Genomic DNA, 16489 nt, shown 5'->3' on the forward strand with positions numbered 1-16489 from the left:
CTCAAGAAGCCTATCGCTAAGACAGTTCTTGTGGAATTGGCAAAGTGATATTTGGAAGCCTATAGAGGGCTATGGTGAAAAAGGAAATATCCTCAGATGAAATCTGGAAAGAAGCTTTCTGAGAAACTGCTCTGTGATGTGTGACTTCCACTCGAAGAGTTACATCTGTATTTCATGGATCTCTTTGCTAGCCTTATTTCTGTGGAATCTGAGAACAGATATTTCCGATCCCTTTGAAGACTATAGGGCCAAAGGAAATATCCTCCGATAACAAAGAGAAAGAAGCTTTTGAGAAACTTCTTTGTGTTCCGTGAAATCATCTCACAGAGTTACAGCTTTCCCCTCAAGAACCCTTTCGCTAAGACAGTTCTTGTGGAATTGGCAAAGTGATATTTGAAGCCCATAGGGGGCTACGGTGAAAAAGGAAATATCCTCAGATGAAATCTGGAAAGAAGATTTCTGAGAAAATGCTCTGTGATGTGTGACTTCCACTAACAGAGTTACATCTGCACTTCGTGGATCTCTTTGCTAGCCTTTTTTCTGTGTAATCTCAGAACAGATATTTCGGATCCCTTTGAAGACTATAGGGCCAAAGGAAATATCCTCTGATAACAAAGAGAAAGAAGCTTTCTGAGAAACTTCTTTGTGTTCTGTGAAATCATCTCACAGAGTTACAGCTTTCCCCTCAGGAAACCTTTCGCTAAGACAGTTCTTGTGGAATTGACAAAGTGACATTTGGAAGCCCATAGAAGGCTATGGTGAAAAAGGAAATATCCACAGATGAAATCTGGAAAGAAGCTTTCTGAGAAACTGCTTAGTGTTGTGTTAATTCATCTCACAGAGTTACATCTGTATTTCGTGGATCTCTTTGCTAGCCTTTTTTCTGTGGAATCTGAGAACAGATATTTCGGATCCCTTTGAAGACTATAGGGCCAAAGGAAATATCCTCCGATAACAAAGAGAAAGAAGCTTACTGAGAAACTTCTTTGTGTTCTGTGAAATCATCTCACAGAGTTACAGCTTTCCCCTCAAGAAGCCTTTCGCTAAGACAGCTCTTGTGGAATTGGCAAAGTGATATTTGGAAGCCCATAGAGCGCTATGGTGAAAAAGGATATATCCTCAGAAGAAATCTGGAAAGAAGCTTTCTGAGAAACTGCTCAGTGTAGTGTTAATTCATCTCAGAGAGTTACATCTGTATTTCGTGGATCTCTTTGCTAGCCTTATTTCTGTGGAATCTGAGAACAGATATTTCGGATCCCTTTGAAGACTATAGGGCCAAAGGAAATATCCTCCGATAACAAAGAGAAAGAAGCTTACTGAGAAACTTCTTTGTCTTCCGTGAAATCATGTCATAGAGTTACAGCTTTCCCCTCACGAAGCCGTTCGCTAAGACAGTTCTTGTGGAATTGGAAAAGTGATATTTGGAAGCCCATAGAGGGCTATTGTGAAAAAGGAAATATCCTCAGATGAAATCTGGAAAGAAATTTTCTGAGAAACTGCTCTGTGATGTGTGACTTCCACTCACAGAGTTACATCTGCATTTCGTGGATCTCTTTGCTATCCTTTTTTCTGTGGAATCTGAGAACAGATATTTCGGATCCTTTGAAGAGTATAGGGCCAAAGGAAATATCCTCCGATAACAAAGATAAAGAAGCTTTCTGAGAAACTTCTTTGTGTTCTGTGAAATCATCTCACAGAGTTACAGCTTTCCCCTCCAGAAGCCTATCGCTAAGACAGTTCTTGTGGAATTGGCAAAGTGATATTTGGAAGCCCATAGAGGGCTATGGTGAAAAAGGAAATATCCTCAGATGAAATCTGGAAAGAAGCTTTCTGAGAAACTGCTCTGTGATGTGTGACTTCCACTCGAAGAGTTACATCTGTATTTCATGGATCTCTTTGCTAGCCTTATTTCTGTGGAATCTGAGAACAGATATTTCGGATCCCTTTGAAGACTATAGGGCCAAAGGAAATATCCTCCGATAACAAAGAGAAAGAAGCTTTTGAGAAACTTCTTTGTGTTTTGTGAAATCATCTCACAGAGTTACAGCATTCCCCTCAAGAAAACTTTCGCTAAGACAGTTCTTGTGGAATTGGCAAAGTGACAGTTGGAAGCCCATAGTGGGCTATGGTGAAAAAGGAAATATCCTCAGATGAAATCTGGAAAGAAGCTCTCTGAGAAACTGCTTAGTGTTCTGTTAATTCATCTCACAGAGTTACATCTGTATTTCGTGGATCTCTTTGCTAGCCTTATTTCTGTGGAATCTGAGAACAGATATTTCGGATCCCTTTGAAGACTATAGGGCCAAAGGAAATATCCTCCGATAACAAAGAGAAACAAGTTTTCTGAGAAACTTCTTTGTGTTCTGTGAAATCATCTCACAGAGTTACAGCTTTCCCCTCAAGAAGCCTTTCGCTAAGACAGTTCTTGTGGAATTGGCAAAGTGATATTTGGAAGCCCATAGAGGGCTATGGTGAAAAAGGAAATATCCTCAGATGAAATTTGGAAAGAAGCTTTCTGAGAAACTGCTCTGTGATGTGTGACTTGCACTCAAAGAGTTACATCTGTATTTCGTGGATCTCTTTGCTAGCCTTATTTCTGTGGAATCTGAGAACAGATATTTCGGATCCCTTTGAAGACTATAGGGCCAAAGAAATATCCTCCGATAACAAAGAGAAAGAAGCTTACTGAGAAACTTCTTTGTGTTCTCTGAAATCATCTCACAGAGTTACAGCTTTCCCCTTAAGAAGCCTTTCGCTAAGACAGTTGTTGTGGAATTGGGAAAGTGATATTCGGAAGCCCATAGAGGGCTATGGTGAAAAAGGAAATATCCTCAGATGAAATCTGGAAAGAAGCTTTCTGAGAAACTGCTCTGTGATGTGTGACTTCAACTCACAGAGTTACATCTGTATTTCGTGGATCTCTTTGCTAGCCTTATTTCTGTGGAATCTGAGAACAGATATTTTGGATCCCTTTGAAGACTATAGGGCCAAAGGAAATATCCTCCGATAACAAAGAGAAAGAAGCTTACTGAGAAACTTCTTTGTCTTCCGTGAAATCATGTCATAGAGTTACAGCTTTCCCCTCAAGAAGCCGTTCGCTAAGACAGTTCTTGTGGAATTGGAAAAGTGATATTTGGAAGCCCATAGAGGGCTATGGTGAAAAAGGAAATATCCTCAGATGAAATCTGGAAAGAAACTTTCTGAGAAACTGCTCTGTGATGTGTGACTTCCACTCACAGAGTTATAACTGTATTTCGTGGATCTCTTTGCTATCCTTTTTTCTGTGGAATCTGAGGACAGATATTTCGGATCCTTTTGAAGAGTATAGGGCCAAAGGAAATATCCTCCGATAACAAAGAGAAAGAAGCTTTCCGAGAAACTTCTTTGTGTTCTGTGAAATCATCTCACAGAGTTACAGCTTTCCCCTCAAGAAGCCTATCGCTAAGACAGTTCTTGTGGAATTGGCAAAGTGATATTTGGAAGCCTATAGAGGGCTATGGTGAAAAAGGAAATATCCTCAGATGAAATCTGGAAAGAAGCTTTCTGAGAAACTGCTCTGTGATGTGTGACTTCCACTCGAAGAGTTACATCTGTATTTCATGGATCTCTTTGCTAGCCTTATTTCTGTGGAATCTGAGAACAGATATTTCCGATCCCTTTGAAGACTATAGGGCCAAAGGAAATATCCTCCGATAACAAAGAGAAAGAAGCTTTTGAGAAACTTCTTTGTGTTCCGTGAAATCATCTCACAGAGTTACAGCTTTCCCCTCAAGAACCCTTTCGCTAAGACAGTTCTTGTGGAATTGGCAAAGTGATATTTGAAGCCCATAGGGGGCTACGGTGAAAAAGGAAATATCCTCAGATGAAATCTGGAAAGAAGATTTCTGAGAAACTGCTCTGTGATGTGTGACTTCCACTCACAGAGGTACATCTGTATTTCGTGGATCTCTTTGCTAGCCTTTTTTCTGTGGAATCTGAGAACAGATATTTCGCTCCATTTGAAGACTCTAGGGCCAATGGAAATATCCTCCGATAACAAAGAGAAAGAAGCTTTCTGAGAAACTTCTTTGTGTTCTGTGAAATCATCTCACAGAGTTACAGCTTTCCCCTCAAGAAGCCTTTCGCTAAGACAGTGCTTGTGGAATTGGCAAAGTGATATTTGGAAGCCCATAGAGGGCTACGGTGAAAAAGGAAATATCCTCAGATGAAATCTGGAAAGAAGCTTTCTGAGAAACTGCTTACTTTTCTGTTAATTCATCTCACAGAGTTACATCTGTATTTCGTGGATCTCTTTGCTAGCCTTATTTCTGTGGATTCTGAGAACAGATATTTCGGATCCCTTTGAAGACTATAGGGCCAAGGGAAATATCCTCTCATAACAAAGAGAAAGAAGCTTTCTGAGAAACTTTTTGTGTTCTGTGAAACCATCTCACAGAGTTACAGCTTTCCCCTCAAGAAGACTTTCGCTAAGACAGTTGTTGTGGAATTGGCAAAGTGATATTTGGAAGCCCATAAAGGGCTATGGTGAAAAAGGAAATATCCTCAGATGAAATCTGGAAAGAAGCTGTCTGAGAAACTGCTTAGTGTTCTGTTAATTCATCCCACAGAGTTATATCTGTCTTTCGTGGATCTCTTTGCTAGCCTTATTTCTGTGGAATCTGAGAACAGATATTTCGGATGCCTTTGAAGACTATAGGGCCAAAGGAAATATCCTCCGATAACAAAGAGAAAGAAGCTATCTGAGAAACTTCTTTGTGTTCCGTGAAATCATCTCACAGAGTTACAGCTTTCCCCTCAAGAATCCTTTCGCTAAGACAGTTCTTGTGGAATTGGCAAAGTGATATTTGGAAGCCCATAGAGGGCTATGGTGAAAAAGGAAATATCGTCAGATGAAATCTGGAAAGAAGCTTTCTGAGAAACTGCTCTGTGATGCGTTACTTCCACTCACAGAGTTACATCTGTACTGCGTGGATCACTTTGCTAGCCTTATTTCTGTGGAATCTGAGAACAGATATTTCGGATCCCTTCGAAGACTCTAGGGCCAAAGGAAATATCCTCTCATAACAAAGAGAAAGAAGCTTTCTGAGAAACTTTTTGTGTTCTGTGAAATCATATCACAGAGTTACAGCTTTCCCCTCAAGAAGCCTTTCGCTAAGACAGTTGTTGTGGAATTGGCAAAGTGATATTTGGAAGCCCATAAAGGGCTATGGTGAAAAAGGAAATATCCTCAGATGAAATCTGGAAAGAAGCTTTCTGAGAAACTGCTTAGTGTTTTGTTAATTCATCTCACAGGGTTATATCTGCATTTGACGGATCTCTTGGCTAGCCTTATTTCTGTGGAATCTGAGAACAGATATATCGGATGCCTTTGAAGACTATAGGGCCAAAGGAAATATCCTCCGATAACAAAGAGAAAGAAGCTTTCTGAGAAACTTCTTTGTGTTCCGTGAAATCATCTCACAGAGTTACAGCTTTCCCTTCAAAAGCCTTTCGCTAAGACAGTTCTTGTGGAATTGGCAAAGTGATATTTGGAAGCCAATAGAGGGCTATGGTGAAAAAGGAAATATCCTCAGATGAAATCTGGAAAGAAGCTTTCTGAGAAACTGCTCTAGATGTGTGACTTCCACTCACAGAGTTACATCTCTATATCGTGGATCTCTTTGCTAGCCTTATTCCTGTGGAATCTGAGAACAGATATTTCGGATCCCTCTGAAGAATATACGGCCAAAGGAAATATCCTCCGATAACAATGAGAAAGAAGCTTTCTGAGAAACTTCTTTGTGTACTGTGAAATCATCTCACAGATTTACAGCTTTCCCCTCAGGAAGCCTTTCGCTAAGACAGTTCTTGTGGAATTGGCAAAGTGACAATTGGAAGCCCATAGAGGGCTATGGTGAAAAAGGAAATATCCTCAGATGAAATCTGGAAAGAAGCTTTCTGAGAAACTGTTTAGTGTTTTGTTAATTCATCTCACAGAGTTACATCTGTTTTGCGTGCATCTCTTTGCCAGCCATATTTCTGTGGAATCGGAGAACAGATACTTCGGATCCCTTTGAAGACTATAGGGCTAAAGGAAATATCCTCCGATAACAAAGACAAAGAAGCTTTCTGAGAAAATACTTTGTGTTCTGTGAAATCATCTCACAGAGTTACAGCTTTCCCCTCAAGAAGCCTTTCCCTAAGACAGTTCTTTTTGAATTGGCCAAGTGACATTTGGAAGCCCATAGTGGTCTATGGTGAAAAAGGAAATATCCTCAGATGAAATCTGGAAAGAAGCTTTCTGAGAAACTGCTTAGTGTTCTGTTAATTCATCTCACAGAGTTACATCAGCATTTCGTGGCTCTCTTTGCTAGCCTTATTTCTGTGGAATCTGAGAACAGATATTTCGGATCCCTTTGAAGACTATAGGGCCAAAGGAAATATCCTCCGATAACAAAGGGAAAGAAGCTTACTGAGAAACTTCTTTGTGTTCTGTGAAATCATCTCAGAGAGTTACAGCTTTCCCTCAAGAAGCCTTTCGCTAAGAGAGTTTTTGTAGAATTGGCCAAGTGATATTTGGAAGCCCTTAAATTGCTATGGTGAAAAAAGGAAATATCCTCCAATGAAATCTGGAAAGAAGCTTTCTGGGAAACTGCTTAGTGTTCTGTTAGTTCATCTCACAGAGTTACATCTGTATTTCGTGGCTCTCTTTGCTAGCCTTATTTCTGTGGAATCTGAGAACAGATATTTCGGTTCCCTTTGAAGACTGTAGGGCCAAAGGAAATATCCTCCGATAACAGAGAGAAACAAGCTTTCTGAGAAACTTCTTTGTGTTCTGTTAAATCAACTCACAGAGTTACAGCTTTCCACTCAAGAAGCCTTCCGCTAAGACAGTTCTTTTGGAATTGGCAAAGTGACATGTGGAAGCCCATAGAGGTCTATGGTGAAAAAGGAAATATCCTCAGATGAAATCTGGAAAGAAGCTTTCTGAGAAACTGCTTAGTGTTCTGTTAATTCATCTCACAGTGTTACATCTGTATTTCGTGGATCTCTTTGCTAGCCTTATTTCTGTGGAATCTGAGAACAGATATTTCGGATCCCTTTGAAGACTGTAGGGCCAAAGGAAATATCCTCCGATGACAAAGAGAAATAAGCTTTCTGAGAAACTTCTTTGTGTTCTGTGAAATCATCTTACAGAGTTACAGCTTTCCCCTCAAGAAGCCTTTCAATAAGACAGTGCTTGTGGAATTGGCAAAGTGATATTTGGAAGCCAATAGAGGGCTAAAGTGAAAAAGGAAATATACTCAGATGAAATCTGGAAAGAAGCTTTCTGAGAATCTGCTCTGTGATGTGTGACTTCCACTCACAGAGTTACATCTGTATTTCGTGGATCTCCTTGCTAGCCTTTTTTCTGTGGAATCTGAGAACAGATATTTCGGATCCCTTAGAAGACTATAGGGCCAAAGGAAATATCCCCCGATAAAAAAGAGAAAGAAGCTTTCTGAGAAACTTCTTTGTGTTCTGTGAAATCATCTCACAGAGTTACAGCTTTCCTCTCAAGAAGCCTTTCGCTAAGACAGTTCTTGTGGAATTGGCCAAGTGATATTTGGAAGCCCCTAGAGGGCTATGGAGAAAAAGGAAATATCCTCCGATGAAGTCTGGAAAGAAGCTTTCTGAGAAACTGCTTAGTGTTCTGTTAATTCATCTCACAGAGTTACATCTGTATTTCCTGTATCTCTTTGCTAGCCTTATTTCTGTGGAATGTGAGAACAGATATTTCGGATCCCTTTGAAGACTCTAGGGCCAAAGGAAATATCCTCCGATAACAAAGAGAAAGAAGCTTTCTGAGAAACTTCTTTGTGTTCTGTGAAATCATCTCACAGAGTTACAGCTTTCCCCTCAAGACACCTTTCGCTCAGACACTTCTTGTGTAATTGGAAAAGTGATATTTGGAAGCCCATAGAGGGCTATTGTGAAAAAGGAAATATCCTCAGAGAAATCTGGAAAGAAGCTTTCTGAGAAACTGCTCTGTGATGTGTGACTTCCACTCATAGAGTTACATCTGTATTTCGTGGATCTCTTTGCTAGCCTTTTTTCTATGGAATATGAGAACAGATATTTCGGATCCCTTTGAAGCCTGTAGGGCCAAAGGAAACATCCTCCGATAACAAAGAGAAAGAAGCATTCTGAGAAACTTCTTTGTGTTCTGTGAAATCATCTCACAGAGTTACAGCTTTCCCCTCAAGAAGCCTTTTGCTAAGACAGTTCTTGTGGAATTGGCAAAGTGATATTTGGAAGCCCATAGAGGGCTATGGTGAAAAAGGAAATATCCTCAGATGAAATTTGGAAAGAAGCTTTCTGAGAAACTGCTCTGTGATGTGTGACTTGCACTCACACAGTTACAACTGTATTTCGTGGATCTCTTTGCTAGCCTTATTTCTCTGGAATCTGAGAACAGATATTTCGGATCCCTTTGAAGACTATGGGGCCAAAGGAAATATCCTCCAATAACAAAGAGAAAGAAGCTTTCTGAGAAACTTCTTAAAATCATCTCACAGAGTTACAGCTTTCCCCTCAAGAAGCCTTTCGCTCAGACACTTCTTGTGGTATTGGCAAAGTGACAGTTGTAAGCCCATAGAGGGCTATGGTGAAAAAGGAAATATCCTCAGATGAAATCCGGAAAGAAGCTTTCTGAGAAACTGCTTAGTGTTCTGTTAATTCATCTCACAGAGTTACATCTGTATTTCGTGGATCTCTTTGCTAGCCTAATTTCTGCGGAATCTGAGAACAGATATTTCTGATCCCTTTGAAGACTACAGGGCCAAAGGAAATATCCTCCGATAACAAAGAGAAAGAAGCTTTCTGAGAAACTTCTTTGTGTTCTGTGAAATCATCTCACAGAGTTACAGCTTTCCCCTCAAGAAGCCTTTCGCTAAGACAGTTCTTGTGGAATTGGCAAAGTGATATTTGGAAGCCCATAGAGGGCTATGGTGAAAAAGGAAATATCCTCAGATGAAATCTGGAAAGAAGCTTTCTGAGAAACTGCTCTGTGATGTGTGACTTCCACTCACAGAGTTACATCTGTATTTCGTGGATCTCTTTGCTAGCCTTATTTCTGTGGAATCTGAGAACAGATATTTCGGATCCCTTTGAAGACTATAGGGACAGAGGATATATCCTCCGACAACAAAGAGAAAGAAGCTTTCTGAGAAACTTCTATGTGTTCTGTGAAATCATCTCACAGAGTTACCGCTTTCCCCTCAAGAAGCCTTTCACTAAGACAGTGCTTGTGGTATTGGCAAAGTGATATTTGGAAGCCCATAGAGGGCTATGGTGACAAAGGAAATATGCTCAGATGAAATCTGGAAAGAAGCTTTCTGAGAAACTGCTTAGTGTTCTGTTAATTCATCTCAGAGTGTTACATCTGTGTTTCGTGGATCTCTTTGCTAGCCTTATTTCTGTGGAATCTGAGAACAGATATTTCGGATCCCTTTGAAGACTATAGGGCCAAAGAAATATCCTCCGATAACAAAGAGAAAGAAGCTTACTGAGAAACATCTTTGTCTTCTGTGAAATCATGTCATAGAGTTACAGCTTTCCCCTCAAGAAGCCTTTCGCTAAGACAGTTCTTGTGGAATTGGCAAAGTGATATTTGGAAGCCCATAGAGGGCTATGGTGAAAAAGGAAATATCCTCAGATGAAATCTGTAAAGAAACTTTCTGAGAAACTGGTCTGTGATGTGTGACTTCCACTAACAGAGTTACATCTGTATTTCGTGGATCTCTTTGCTATCCTTTTTTCTGTGGAATCTGAGAACAGATATTTCGGATCCCTTTGAAGACTATAGGGCCAAAGGAAATATCCTCCGATAACAAAGAGAAAGAAGCTTTCTGAGAAACTTCTTTGTGTTCTGTGAAATCATCTCACAGAGTTACAGCTTTCCCCTCAAGAAGCCTTTCACTAAGACAGTTCTTGTGGAATTGGCAAAGTGATATTTGGAAGTCCATAGAGGGCTATGGTGAAAAAGGAAATATCCTCAGATGAAATCTGGAAAGAAGTTTTCTGAGAAACTGCTCTGTGATGTGTGACTTCCAATCACAGAGTTACATCTGTATTTGGTGGATCTCTTTGCTAGCCTTATTTCTGTGTAATCTGAGAACAGATATTTCGTATCCCTTTGAAGACTATAGGGCCAAAGGAAATATCCTCCGATAACAAAGGGAAAGAAGCTTTCTGAGAAACTTCTTTGTGTTCTGTGAAATCATCTCACAGAGTTACAGCTTTCCCCTCAAGAAGCCTTTCCCTAAGACAGTTCTTGTGGAATTTGCAAAGTGATATTTGGAAACCCCTAGAGGGCTAAGGTGTAAAAGGAAATATCCTCAGATGAAATCTGGAAAGAAGGTTTCGGAGAAACTACTTTGTGTTCTGTTAAATCATCTCACAGAGTTACATCTGTATTTCGTGGATCTCTTCGCTAGCCTTATTTCTGTGGAATATGAGAACAGATATTTGGGATGCCTTTGAAGACTATAGGGCCAAAGGAAATATCTTCCGATAACAAAGAGAAAGAAGCTTTCTGAGAAACTTCTTTGTGTTCTGTGAAATCATCTCACAGAGTTACAGCTTTCTCCTCAGGAAACGTTTCGCTAAGACAGTTCTTGTGGAATTGGCAAAGTGACTGTTGGAAGCCCATAGAGGGCTATGTTGAAAAAGGAAATATCCTCAGATGAAATCTGGAAAGAAGCTCTCTGAGAAACTCCTTAGTGTTCTGTTAATTCATCTCACAGAGTTACATCTGTATTTCGTGGATCTCTTTGCTAGCCTTATTTCTGTGGAATCTGAGAACAGATATTTCGGATCCCTTTGAAGACTATAGGGCCAAAGGAAATATCCTCCGACAACAAAGAGAAAGAAGCTTTCTGAGAAATTTCTTTGTGTTCTGTGAAATCATCTCACAGAGTTACAGCTTTCCCCTCAAGAAGCCTTTCGCTAAGACAGTTCTTGTGGAATTGGCAAAGTGGTATTTGGAAGCCCATAGAGGGCTACGATGAAAAAGGAAATATCCTCAGATGAAATCTGGAAAGAAGTTTCTGAGAAACTGCTCTTTGATATGTGACTTCCACTCACAGAATTACATCTGTTTTTCGTGGATCTCTTTGCTAGCCTTTTTTCTGTGGAATCTGAGACCAGATATTTCGGATCCCTTTCAAGACTATAGGGCCAAAGGAAATATCCTCCGATAACAAAGAGAAAGAAGCTTTCTGAGAAACTTCTTTGTGTACTGTGAAATCATCTTACAGATTTACAGCTTTCCCCTCAAGAAGCCTTTCGCTAAGACAGTTCTTGTGGAATTGGCAAAGTGATATTTGGAAGCCCATAGAGGGCTATGGTGAAAAAGGAAATATCCTCAGATGAAATCTGAAAAGAAGCTTTCTGAGAAACTGCTCTGTGATGTGTGACTTCACTCACAGATTTACATCTGTATTTCGTGGATCTCTTTGCTAGCCTTATTTCTGTGGAATCTGAGAACAGATATTTCGGATCCCTTTGAAGACTATAGGGCCAAAGGAAATATCCTCCGATAACAAAGAGAAAGAAGCTTTCTGAGAAACTTCTTTGTGTTCTGTGAAATCATCTCACAGAGTTACAGCTTTCCCCTCCGGAAACCTTTCGCTAAGACAGTTCTTGTGGAATTGGTAAAGTGACAGTTGGAAGCCCATAGAGGCTATGGTGAAAAAAGAAATATCCTCAGATGAAATCTGGAAAGAAGCTCTCTGAGAAACTGCTTAGTGTTCTGTTAATGCATCTCACAGAGTTACATCTGTATTTCGTGGATCTCTTTGCTAGCCTTATTTCTGTGGAATCTGAGAACAGATATTTCGGATCCCTTTGAAGACTATAGGGCCAAAGGAAATATCCTCCGATAACAAAGAGAAAGAAGCTTTGTGAGAAACTTCTTTGTGTTCTGTGAAATCATCTCAAAGAGTTACAGCTTTCCCCTCAAGAAGCCTTTCGCTAAGACAGCTCTTGTGGAATTGGCAAAGTGATATTTGGAAGCCCATAGAGGGCTATGGTGAAAAAGGAAATATCCTCAGAAGAAATCTGGAAAGAATCTTTCTGAGAAACTGCTTAGTGTAGTGTTAATTCATCTCAGAGAGTTACATCTGTATTTCGTGGATCTCTTTGCTAGCCTTATTTCTGTGGAATCTGAGAACAGATATTTCGGATCCCTTTGAAGACAATAGGGCCAAAGGAAATATCCTCCGATAACAAAGAGAAAGAAGCTTACTGAGAAACTTCTTTGTCTTCCGTGAAATCATGTCATAGAGTTACAGCTTTCCCCTCAAGAAGCCGTTCGCTAAGACAGTTCTTGTGGAATTGGAAAAGTGATATTTGGAAGCCCAAAGAGGGCTACGGTGAAAAAGGAAATATCCTCAGATGAAATCTGGAAAGAAGCTCTCTGAGAACCTGCTCTGTGATGTGTGACTTCCACTCAGAGAGTTACATCTGTATTTCGTGGATCTCTTTGCTAGCCTTATTTCTGTGGAATCTGAGTACAGATATTTCGGATCCCTTTGAAGACTATAGGGCCAAAGGAAATATCCTCCGATAACAAAGAGAAAGAAGCTTTCTGAGAAACTTCTTTGTGTTCTGTGAAATCATCTCACAGAGTTACAGCTTTCCCCTCAAGAAGCCGTTCGCTAAGACAGTTCTTGTGGAATTGGCAAAGTGATATTTGGAATCCCATAGAGGGCTATGGTGAAAAAGGAAATATCCGCAGATGAAATCTGGAAAGAAGCTTTCTGAGAAACTGCTCTGTGATGTGTGACTTCCACTCACAGAGTTACATCTGTATTTCGTGGATCTCTTTGCTAGCCTTATTTCTGTGGAATCGGAGAACAGATATTTCGGATCCCTTTGAAGACTATAGGGCCAAAGGAAATATCCTCCGATAAAAGAGAGAAAGAAGCTTTCTGAGAAACTTCTTTGTGTTCTGTGAAATCATCTCACAGAGTTACAGCATTCCCCTCAAGAAGCCTTTCGCTAAAACAGTTCTTTTGGAATTGGCAAAGTGACATTTGCAAGCCCAAAGAGGGCTATGGTGAAAAAGGAAATATCCTCAGTTGAAATCTGGAAAGAAGCTTTCTGAGAAACTGCTTAGTGTTCTGTTAATTCATCTCACAGAGTTACATGTGTATTTCGTGGATCTTTTGCTAGCCTTATTTCTGTGGAATCTGAGAACAGATATTTCGGATCCCTTTGAAGACTGTAGGGCCAAAGGAAATATCCTCCGATGATAAAGAGAAAGAAGCTTTCTGAGAAACTTCTTTGTGTTCGGTGATATCATCTCACAGAGTTACAGCTTTCCGCTCAAGAAGCCTTTCGCTAAGACAGTTCTTGTGGAATTGGCAATGTGATATTTGGAAGCCCGTAGAGGGCTATGTTTAAAAAGGAAACATCCTCCGATGAAATCTAGAAAGAAACTCTTTGAGAAACTGCTCTGTGGTGTGTGACTTCCACTCACAGAGTTACATCTGTATTTCGTGGATCTCTTTGCTAGCCTTATTTCTGTGGAATCTGAGAACAGATATTTCGGATCCCTTTGAAGACTATAGGGCCAAAGGAAATATCCTCCGATAACAAAGAGAAAGAAGCTTTCTGAGAAACTTCTTTGTGTTCTGTGAAATCATCTCACAAAGTTACAGCTTTTCCCTCAAGAAGCCGTTCGCTAAGACAGTTCTTGTGGAATTGGCAAAGTGATATTTGGAAGCCCATAGATAGCTACGGTGAAAAAGGAAATATCCTCCAATGAAATCTGGAAAGAAGCTTTCTGGGAAACTGCTTAGTGTTCTGTTAATTCATCTCCCCGAGTTACATCTGTATTTCGTGGCTCTCTTTCCTAGCCTTATTTCAGTGGAATCTGAGAACAGATATTTCGGTTCCCTTTGAAGACTGTAGGGCCAAAGGAAATATCCTCCGATAACAGAGAGAAAGAAGCTTTCTGAGAAACTTCTTTGTGTTCTGTGAAATCATCTCACAGAGTTACAGCTTTCCACTCAAGAAGCCTTTCGCTAAGACAGTTCTTTTGGAATTGGCAAAGTGACATTTGGAAGCCGATAGAGGGCTATGGTGAAAAAGGAAATATCCTCAGATGAAATCTGGAAAGAAGCTTTCTGAGAAACTGCTTATTGTTCTGTTAATTCATCTCACAGAGTTACATCTGTATTTCGTGGATCTCTTTGCTAGCCTTATTTCTGTGAAATTTGAGAACAGATATTTCGGATATCTTTGAAGACTATAGGGCCAAAGGAAATATCCTCCGATAACAAAGAGAAAGAAGCTTTCTGAGAAACTTCTTTGGGTTCTGTGAAATCATCTCACAGAGTTACAGCTTTCCTTCAAGAAGCCTTTCGCTAAGACAGTTCTTGTGGAATTGGAAAAGTGATATTTGGAAGCCCATAGAGGGCTATGGTGAAAAAGGAAATATCCTCAGATGAAATCTGGAAAGAAGATTTCTGAGAAACTTCTCTGTGATATGTTACTTCCACTCACAGAGTTGCATCTGTAGTTCGTGGATCTCTTTGCTAGCCTTATTTCTGTGGAATCTGAGAACAGATATTTCGGAACCCTTTGAAGACTATAGGTCCAAAGGAAATATCCTCCGATAACAAAGAGAAAGAAGCTTTATGAGAAACTTCTTTGTGTTCTGTGAAATCATCTCACAGAGTTACAGCTTTCCCCTCAAGAAGCCTTTCGCTAAGACAGTTCTTGTGGAATTGGCAAGGTGATATTCGGAAGCCCTTAGAGGGCTATGGTGAAAAAGGAAATATCCTCAGATGAAATCTGGAAAGAAGCTTTCAGAGAAACTGCTCTGTGATGTGTGACTTCCACTCAAAGAGTTACATCTGTATTTCGTGGATCTCTTTGCTAGCCTTATTTCTGTGGAATCTGAGAACAGAGATTTCGGATCCCTTTGAAGACTATAGGGCCAAAGGAAATATCCTCCGATAACAAAGAGAAAGAAGCTTTCTGAGAAACTTCTTTGTGTTCTGTGAAATCATCTCACAGAGTTACAGCTTTCACCTCAAGAAGTCTTTCACTAAGGCAGTTCTTGTGGTATTGGCAAAGTGATATTTGGAAGCCCCTAGTGGTCTATGGTGAAAAAGGAAATATCCTCAGATGAGATATGGATAGAAGCTTTCTGAGAAACTGCTTAGTGTTCTGTTAATTCATCTCACAGAGTTACATCTGTATTTCGTGGATATCTTTGCTAGCCTTATTTCTGTGGAATCTGAGAACAGATATCTCGGATCCCTTTGAAGTCTATAGGGCCAGAGGAAATATCCTCCGATAACGAAGAGAATGAAGATTTCTGATAAACTTCTTTGTGTTCTGTGAAATCATCTCACAGAGTTACAGCTTTCCCCTCAAGAAGACTTTCGCTAAGACAGTTCTTGTGGAATTGGCAAAGTGATATTTGGAAGCCCATAGAGGGCTATGGTGAAAAAGGAAATATCCTCAGATGAAATCTGGAAAGAAGATTTCTGAGAAACTGCTGTGGGATGTGTTACTTCCACTCACAGAGTTGCATCTTTAATTCGTGGATCTCTTTGCTAGCCTTATTTCTGTGGAATATGAGAACAGGTATTTCGGAACCATTTGAAGACTATAGGGCCAAAGGAAATATCCTCCATTAACAAAGAGAAAGAAGCTTTCTGAGAAACTTCTTTGTGTTCTGTGAAATCATCTCACAGAATTACAGCTTTCCCCTCAAGAAGCCTTTCGCTAAGACAGTTGTTGTGGAATTGGCAAAGTGATATTCGGAAGCCCATAGAGGGCTATGGTGAAAAAGGAAATATCCTCAGATGAAATCTGGAAAGGAGCTTTCTGAGAAACTGCTCTGTGATGTTTCACCTCCACTGACAGAGTTACATCAGTATTTCGTGGATCTCTTTGGTAGCCTTTTTTCCGTGGAATCTGAGAACAGATATTTCGGATCCCTTTGAAGACTATAGGGCCAAAGGAAATATCTTCCGATAACAAAGAGAAAGAAGCTTTCTGAGAAATTTCTTTGTGTTCTGTGAAATAATCTCACAGAGTTACAGCTTTCCCCTCAAGAAGCCTTTCGCTAAGACAGTTCTTGTGGAATTGGAAAAGTGATATTTGGAAGCCCATAGATAGCTATGGTGAAAAAGGAAATATCCTCCAATGAAATCTGGAAAGAAGCTTTCTGGGAAACTGCTTAGTGTTCTGTTAATTCATCTCACAGAGTTACATCTGTATTTCGTGGCTCTCTTTCCTAGCCTTATTTCAGTGGAATCTGAGAACAGATATTTCGGTTCCCTTTGAAGACTGTAGGGCCAAAGGAAATATCCTCCGATAACAGAGAGAAAGAAGCTTTCTGAGAAACTTCTTTGTGTTCTGTGAAATCATCTCACAGAGTTACAGCTTTCCACTCAAGAAGCCTTTCGCTAAGACAGTTCTTTTGGAATTGGCAAAGTGACATTTG

This window comes from Macaca fascicularis, chromosome X (genome assembly GCF_037993035.2).
Source record: "Macaca fascicularis isolate 582-1 chromosome X, T2T-MFA8v1.1".
NCBI lineage: Eukaryota > Metazoa > Chordata > Mammalia > Primates > Cercopithecidae > Macaca > Macaca fascicularis.